General features: G+C 40.8%; 1 long non-coding RNA gene across 1 annotated transcript; it reads right to left on the bottom strand.

The window, feature by feature from the left end:
- Nucleotides 1-5,504: 5,504 nt before the first annotated feature.
- LOC147350415 (uncharacterized) lies at nt 5,505-7,856 on the bottom strand. Its single transcript, XR_015149268.1, has 3 exons — nt 7,724-7,856; nt 7,195-7,315; nt 5,505-5,678 (listed from the first exon to the last, which is right to left on the bottom strand). It is a non-coding gene; the product is annotated as an uncharacterized LOC147350415 (long non-coding RNA).
- Nucleotides 7,857-8,501: the final 645 nt, after the last annotated feature.

The raw sequence follows: 8,501 nt of genomic DNA, 5'->3' as shown, positions 1-8,501 counted from the left end.
AGGCAGATTCTTTACTACTGAGCTACTGGGGAAGCCTATATATATGTTGTAAATAATGCTGCTGTGAATATTGAGGTCATGCATCTTTTTGAATTAAGAGTTTTCTCCACACATATTTCATATATATATATATATATATACATACATATTTGGCAAATGATCCCAAAGACAGTGACAGTGGCATTGAAAGACAAAGGTCCACAGGTTTTTTGGATCAGGAATTTAGACAGGACACAGCATATATTGTTCATTTCCCTTCCATGATGACTGGGGCCTCTTGTTCTGAAGATTCAGAAGGTGAGGAATGCCTTGAAAGGCTGAGGGCTGAAGTCATCTGGAGGCTTCTTTATCCACACATCTGGCTCCTGGGCTGAAATGCCCCCAAGGCTGGGCTCTGCTGTGCTGTCAGCCAGCACCAACACTTAGCCTCTCCCAAGCTTGGCTTTTCACAGCATGGAGGCTGGGTTTCTGGAGTGAGGACCCAGTAAAGGAACTTCTGTAGAGTGAGTGGTCCAAGAAAACTGAGGAGAACTGAATGGCCTTTTAGGACCCAGTTCCAGAAGCCGTATGGAATCACTTCTGTCATACTCTATCTGCTTCAACGGTCACAAGCCCCCTGGATTCACTGGGGAGACCCACCTCTTTAGGGGAGGTGCTTCAATGCATTTGAGGGCTTGTTTCCAAACCACCACATAGCTTCAGACTCCAGTAGGAGTCTGTGCCATCAGCGTTCCCCTGGTAAGATGCTTTGCTCCCAGTATGATAACCGACAGGGAATGCAGAGCAGACTATTGTCTAGCATCACAGTATGGACAGAGTGCTTCATATTCTTGCTTTTCCAAAATTGTTTCCCAGCATTCTTATCTCTAAAACAAAATATGTGCTATAACCATATCATTTGTGTTTTTAGAGATTTTAATGGGCTCAGTTCATTTCTGTATCTTCTGTGGAGCATTCCAAATATATCATTGGTTTCAGAGTTAGGGAAGGCAGTGTTTCCTTTGGCTGTCTAGCTTCCATTTTCCTGTGTTCAGTGGATAAACCAGTTGGGGTTACAGTCTGTACAGGACAGAACAGAGTGTCTTTGACACCCCTCCAGCTGAAGTAGCTGAATGAAGCCCCTTCAACTGTGTCCTCATCAGGTAGAAGTAGCCAGTGAACTATGCAGGCTCCTGCTCTCGTCTCCACAATACCAGATACCAACCCTTTCACATTTCATGTTGGCTACTTCTCTTTTGTCCCTGCCCACCTTCCTGTGCCTATCCTTTGGTCACTTTTCTATTAACTAATCTCTTTGCATTTTTTAAAACAGCTATTTACATAGCAATCCTATATTTCCTCATTTTAAAATGGAACATTTTAAAGCATTTTTGTTTTTTCTTTCATTTATATTTTTCTGTATCTCTAATTTTTGCAATAAATATGTATACTTAAATAAACACACCCTCATTTATTTTAAAAAAACAAACAGGAAATAATGAAGGTTGGTAAATTGGAGGTATTGAAATCCTTTTGCAGCTGAAATGGAGAAAAGTTTGGTAGGTCCTCAAAAAATTAAAAATAGAATTACCATCGTTGTTGTTATTCAGTAGCTAAATAGTGTACAACTCTTTACAACCCCATGAACAGCAGCATGCCAGGTTTCCCTGTTTTTCACTATCTCCCAGATTCTGATCAAGCTCACGTGCATTGAGTCAATGATGCCATCCAACCATCCTATCCTCTGTCACCCTCTTTTCCTCTTGCCCTCAGTCTTTCCCAGCTTCAGGGTCTTTTCCAATGAGTCAGCTCTTTGTATCAGGAGGCCAAAGTATTGGAGCTTCAGCTCCAGCACCAGTTCTTTCAGCGAGTATTTAGGGTTGATTTCCTTTAGGATTGACTGGTTTGATCTTGCCACATGACCCAGCAATTCCACCTTTGGGTATATATACAAAAGAATTGAAAGCATGGTCTCAAAGAGGTGTTTGTATACTCATGTTCATAGTAATCTTTTTTTAATTCCCTTTTTATTGACTGATTGAAGTATAGTTAATTTACCATGTTGTGTTAATTTCTGCCGTACGGCAAAGTGACTCAGTTATACACATATATAAATTGATTTTTATATTCTTTTCCATTATGATTTATTCCAGGAAATTAGATATATTCCCTTTGCTATACAGTAAGGCCTTGTTGTTTATCCGTTCTATATATAAAAGCTTACATCTGCTAACCCCAACATCCCACTTCATCCCTCCCCCAATTAATTCCACTTTGGCACCCACAAGTCAGTTCTCTTTTATAGCATTCTTTACACTAGCCAAAAGATGGAAGCTTCAGGGGAGTGTGTAATTTCCTCGGGTTTGTCTCACCACAGCAAAGATTTGAAATGGTGGACCAGTGTTACAGCTCTGTAACAGCTCAGAGTTTTATTCCACAAGCAAAATACACCCTAGAGGCATGAGTGTGGGCCAGCCCCAAAGGAGAGGCCTCAATCTGTCTTGGCTTCCTCTTTTTATACGTTTTGTCTCCTCCCCCCTGAGCCTGCCCTATGCAAATTGGGCTAGCCAAGAAAGGGGTTGTGTTTGTTTCGCCTGAAGTTCTCACTCTGTTCTCCAGATTTTCTTTCGTTCCTTTTTTGTGGGCTTTTCTCTTTCTTTGTCTTTTAGCCCCTGCCATTTTGGACTCCTTTTTCCTATTCTAACTACCTAACAGAAGCAACTCAAGTGTCCCTCAAAGGATGAATGGGTAAGCAAACTGTGGCATATACATGCAATGGAATATTATTCAGCCTTAAAAAGGAAGACTTCTTAAGACTTCGCTGGTGGGGAAGTGGTTAAGACTCTGTGCTTCCAATGCAAAGGGTACGAGTTTCATCTGGGGTTGGAGAAGTAAAATTGAACTAAGATCCCACATGCCATGCAGTGCAGTTGAGGGCGGGGGGAAGAAGGAAATTCCGTCGGCATGTTACAACTTTAAATACATTTTGATGAGTAAAATAAGCCAGACACAAAAAGACAAATACTGCGTGACTCCACTTATATGAGGTACATAGAGTAGTCAACTTCATAGAGATGAAAGTAGAGGTGGTTGCCAGGGGCTGGGGGAAGAGAGGAGCAGGGAGTTTAATGGGTACAGAGTTTCAATTTCACCAGAATTAGTTCTGGAGACTGGTTCCACAACACTGAGAATGTACTTAACACTACTTGAAATGTAGACTTGAAAATGGTTAAGATGGTAACATTATGTTGCTCCTTCCTCTTTGCATTACTATGTCAATCAGATTTGCTGTCAGTTCTGCTAGCATTGTAGAAAGAGTTGGAAAGCTTAAAAAAAAATTTAGAGCATCTCCACATGCCTCACAAATTATACATAGTTTTAAGGAATCATTCAGGTTATTCTCTGAACTCTCAGTGCTTCATTTATGAGGGTAAAAAGGCAGATCCTTTGAAGTAAGGAAATGGTGACATTCAGCCCTGTGCTCAGACACTTCCCTCCCTAACCCTCTCACCCATCTTTTCCTCCTCCTAGCAAAACAGTCAAACAAGTTTCCAGCTGTTATCCTTTTCTTTCCCTTCCTCCAGAGACCTCTACCCTGCCTTGTAGGCTTTTAGAGCATGTTTGTTTATTGGCTTTGTGTATCTGTGTGTTCCTAAACTCCCACCATTATCAACTCCAATTTCACTTCTGTGTTTCCCTTCTCAAATAAAAGAGGAATTTCTGTTTTCCCTTATCAAAGAAAAAAGGGGAACAGATAGAGTAGGGGCTGCATCCAGGGTTGGGTTGGGCTCAAGGAGGAGCTCAATAACTCGATTTCTTATTGTCTGTCGAAATCTTTAAAATGGGCCACAAAATGGGCATGTGCTGCTGTTGCTGCTGCTAAGTCACTTCAGTCGTGTCCGACTCTGTGCGACCCCATAGACGGCAGCCCACCAGGCTCTGCCGTCCCTGGGATTCTCCAGGCAAGAACACTGGAGTGGGTTGCCATTGCCTTCTCCAATGCATGAAAGTGAAAAGTGAAAGGGAAGTCGCTCAGTCGTGTCCGACTCTTGGTGACCCCATGGACTGCAGCCCACCAGGCATGTGCTAGGTTTAGGGAAAGGGAGTGCCAGTGAGGTTTCACAGCTACCACCCTGGTACATGTTACTTGTCAGCTCTCTGTGCATGATTGCAAAGAGCCTCTCAGCTGGAGTGCTGATGTGTGCCCTTGACTCAGCCAGTCTTTTTTGCATTTGTCAATATTCATTTTAAAATATAGATCAAATATTGTCTCTTTCCTGCTTGAGCCCTTCAATGGTTTTCAGTTACCTGGAAGATTAAAAGTGAAACCCTGAACATGCTTTCAAGGTCCTGCAGAGTCAGCATCTGCCCAGCTGACCAGCTACCCTACAGCTCCTTACCCTAGCCGGGTCATTAAAAAAAGACCCTGATGCTGGGAAAGATTGAAGGCTGGAGGAGAAGGGGGCAACAGAGGATGTGATGGTTGGATGGCATCACCAACTCGATGAACATGAGTTTGAGCAAACTCCAGGAAACAGTGAAGGACAGGGAAGCGTGGCGTGCTACAGTCCATGGGGCTGCAAACAGTAGAACAAAACTTAGCGACTGAACAACAGCAATGACTGAACAAAGATTTCAGCATTTTTTTGGTTTCTCAGATATTCCGAGTTCCTCTCTTTATCTCTAGATAAAGAGATAAAGTCTGGAAACTGCTAGATCCACTACTCCCTTACTGCCCCGAACACACACAAAATCCTCTTTCCTTTGAACTGAGTAACTCCTATTTTTTTGTCTTTTTTTTTTTTTCCTGCATCACACCATGTGGGATCTTAGTTCTGCAACTAGTGGTGGAACCCACGCCCCCTGCAGTGGAAGCAGAGTCTTAACCATTGGACGGCTGGGGAAGTCCCTCATTTCCTATTTTAAGGGAAACTTTCCCAACCCAGAATATATCAGACTCCCTGATGTATGCCTAGAACTCAGTGTGCCTATTTTTTAGAGCACTTACAGTGTTTTTAATTAAATGTTTATATAATCTTCTGATTCATATGTGCTTTTTTCACTAGACTGTAACCGCAGGAAGGCCATGACTCTGTTTGTCTTGCTTCAAATTTTAATCCTGGGTTCTTAGCACAGTGTAAGTATTCGAAAAATATCCGTTGACTCAATATAGTAATGTAACGATAAGTTGTGAGCCTATTCTATATTACACTGGGTCAGGCATTGAGGGGTAGAGGAGTTAATAATAGCACCTATTTTTAACCTGCATGAGTTTAGAACAAACCTGGAAATAGACGCAAGATTCAGGAGACAAAGATAAAAAAAATTTCATTGTTTGTATCAAAGAGAAAAGGCATAATAAATACCATTTCGAATTAAAGGCAATAGGTGCTCCTTGGAGAAATGGTCAACTCCGGGTCTGGAGAAGCAAATATATCTGATGAGCTTAAAATATCTTGTAGCAGAAAATAAAGACACCATTTAAAAACTAATGGGGACATATGGAAACAATGCAAGAGCTGGTTTCAAAAAGACAATGACAGTAATGGGTCATAATTCATTAAATAAACAAGGAATCCGTGAGTCCATAATTAAATCACTCTGTGGAGGTGGAACCCAGGCATCAGGAGTTTTTGAAGCTCCTCAGGTGATTCCAATGTTCAGACAAGCTTGAGAACTGCTGCTGTAAGAAGCCTCTCCTTGGAGAAATATGATTAGGTAAGGAATAAGTATTCAGTGTCAACGTTAGTCAGGGAATGCCCCCAGGTTGTGATAGGATGCAAGCTCAGAAGGAACAAAAGCTCCTAGAGGCTTCAGAAAATAAAGATCGAAAGCCCCTCCTCACAGCCTTTCAGCTCCTACCCAACTGTAGTGTCTGTCCTTGGCCACAGTATTCCAGAACTTTCTCATTAGTTCTAGTAGCTATTTTATGGCCCTCATAGAATTTTCTACGTAGGTTATCAAGTTGTCTGTAAGTAAAGATGGTTTTACTCTCTAAGTCATGGTCCCCAACCTCAATGAGTTCTCAATCTAAGGTGAAAAAACTTACATACAAATAATAATTGTAATACAATTAAGTAGAACCATACAGATAACAGTGAAATTATTTAGAAGGAAATATCTGGAGTTGGTTGAAGTTATCGGAAAGGCAGCTAAAAAACTGAGAGAATCATCAAGAACAACAACAAAAAAGTGATGGACAAAGGAAGGACTGCTGAATTATCCAAAACGATTGCAGTGACTTGTTAGAGGAAATGCTTCTCGGCATTTTACCTAGAAAGATCCAGCTACTGTTGGGGAAATGCTAATTAAGTCTCTTGTATTAAAGCTGACTTTGGAAATTAAACAACAACAAAGTCATACATCTTCTGTTCCATTGATCTGCATCTATCCATTCAACAGTGTCACAAGCTCTTGTTTCTATGTACATAATAAACCTCTTTCCACTTGTTAAAAAAAAGAAAAAAGATGGTTTTATTTTTTCCAATTTGGGTGCTTTTTCCTTTTCTTCCCTCATTGTGCTAGATAGAACCTCCAGTACAGTGTTGGATAGAAATGGTAAGAGCAGACATCTTTGTCTTGTTCCTGATCTTAGAGAGCAAGTATTTGGTCTTTCATCAGGTATGACATTACCTGAGGATTTTCATAGATTGTTATTAAGTTGAGGAAGCTCCCTTGTATTCTCTAGTTCGTTGAGAGCTTTTTTGAAAACTCAGAAATGGATATTGTCAAACACTTTTTCAATTTTTTTCTTTTCTCTTATCTTAAATAAACCCTTTTAAAAATAGAAATTACACACATAACAAGAGTAGAGAGAACAGGAATAAAGAACTCTCATGTACTCATTATCCAGCTTGTTAGAAATGGAAATTTTCAGGCCCCAGGAAAGTTCTACAGAATTAGGAACTTTTGGGGGTTAGACACAGTAATCTGCATTTTCGCAAGTCCTCCAGGTGATTCTGATCCATGCCCTTAAGGACTGAGTCTTTTAAAAGATAACTATCATACAATACAGTTTTAAACTCTAATTCTCGATTATCTTCAAATATCTCTTCAATATTCCATCTTCCAATTGTCCCACAATTGTATTTAAACATTTTTAGTTTAAAAATTTTTTAAAGTAGGTTGAATTATGATCTAAATAATACCCACATGCTGTGATTAGTTTCATTTGTCTCAGATGTCTTATGGGTTCTCCCTCTACTCTCCACCTACCTTCTTCCTTGTAATTGCAAATAGCTGGTCACTCACAGATTCTCCCATGTTCCAAATATTACCAGTTGCAACCCCACACCTCATTATTTTTCCATCCTCTGCATTTCCTGAAAATCAGTAACTGCGTGATAGAAAATGAGGTATGGTCAGGTTCAGTTTCAATTTGGGGGGCAAGAATCCTTAGCAGATGAAGCTGTGGTCCTTATCGCTAAAACTTGATTCTAACTATTTGCCCTGCAGCTCTGTAGCTATTCCAGGTTCTGCCTCAAACCTCCTGTCTCATTTGAGGTATACCTCCCCTGTTCCCATCTCCTTGGGCTCTGTACTTTTCCAGGCTCAGTTGAGAAATCTGACTCTCCTTACAACCTTTGTCTAACATTTCTTTAGGATATTTCTGATAACTTTATCATCATGCAAAGATGAACATGTAAGAAGCATTTTTTCCTAGAATGCTGCCCAGGTCCTCTGGCAGAGCCCAACTCCAGACCTCAGCTGGTCTGATGGAGAGAATCAGATAATAATGGCATACCTGTGTTCACTCCTCTGGTCCCCCTGCGCCCCAAAGAAGCTACTTTCAGGAGAGGAGTTAGCCTGGCATCTGTGTTTTAAATAAGTCTCCAGGGTTCTGGTATGTAGATGAGATGGAGGTCACTTCACAAGGAAACTGAGGAGCTTCTCTCCCTTCTAATTCCTCACTGGAGCTGAAATCAAAGCACTGCCCTGTCGTTAATTTCAGGAGCCCTCCAATTAGAGAGTTTTCAGAGACAGCTAAATAAGGAAATGTAGTCAAGAGGGTTTGAATGTCTAGAAGGCCTCTCTTTAATTTTAAATGAAAGGGGAAAACCCACAAAAATCCACAAATGGTATATCTGGTCAAGCTGTAAGCTGAATGCTGTGTGCACTTGTCCACAAAATAAAATCCTTTTGTCTCCTTCCCCTCCACTTTTTATAGCTGGCTTTTGAGTTACAATGTAGGTGGACTAAATTCTGGGTTATTTGTGAGTTAGCTCTTATTCCCCCTTTAGCTTTAGGGTAAACTCCTTGTTTCTTTTTTTCTTGCACAGTAGAAGATCTACACCAGTTATGTTTAGGCAGGTGGAGACTGGAGGTCGGCTCCGGCCCTAGTTAGGTTTTGTTTCTTGATCAGAGGGTTTTGTTTCTTGATCAGAGTGCTGGTTACAAAGATGTGGTCAGTCAGTGAAAATTCCCCAAGCCCTATATAGGTAATGTCCATGCGTTATAACCCAGTAAAAACTTGAAAGAATGAAAGGAAAAAGATCTGTGTTGGAAATCAACAAAAGAAAACC

Source organism: Bos grunniens, chromosome 20 (assembly GCF_055505025.1).
Source record: "Bos grunniens cultivar Pamir isolate PY7600 chromosome 20, Bosgru_T2T1.0, whole genome shotgun sequence".
In the NCBI taxonomy this organism is placed as follows: domain Eukaryota; kingdom Metazoa; phylum Chordata; class Mammalia; order Artiodactyla; family Bovidae; genus Bos; species Bos grunniens.
Note: the sequence above shows the minus strand (reverse complement) of the source record. Positions and strands in the feature narration are given on the sequence as shown.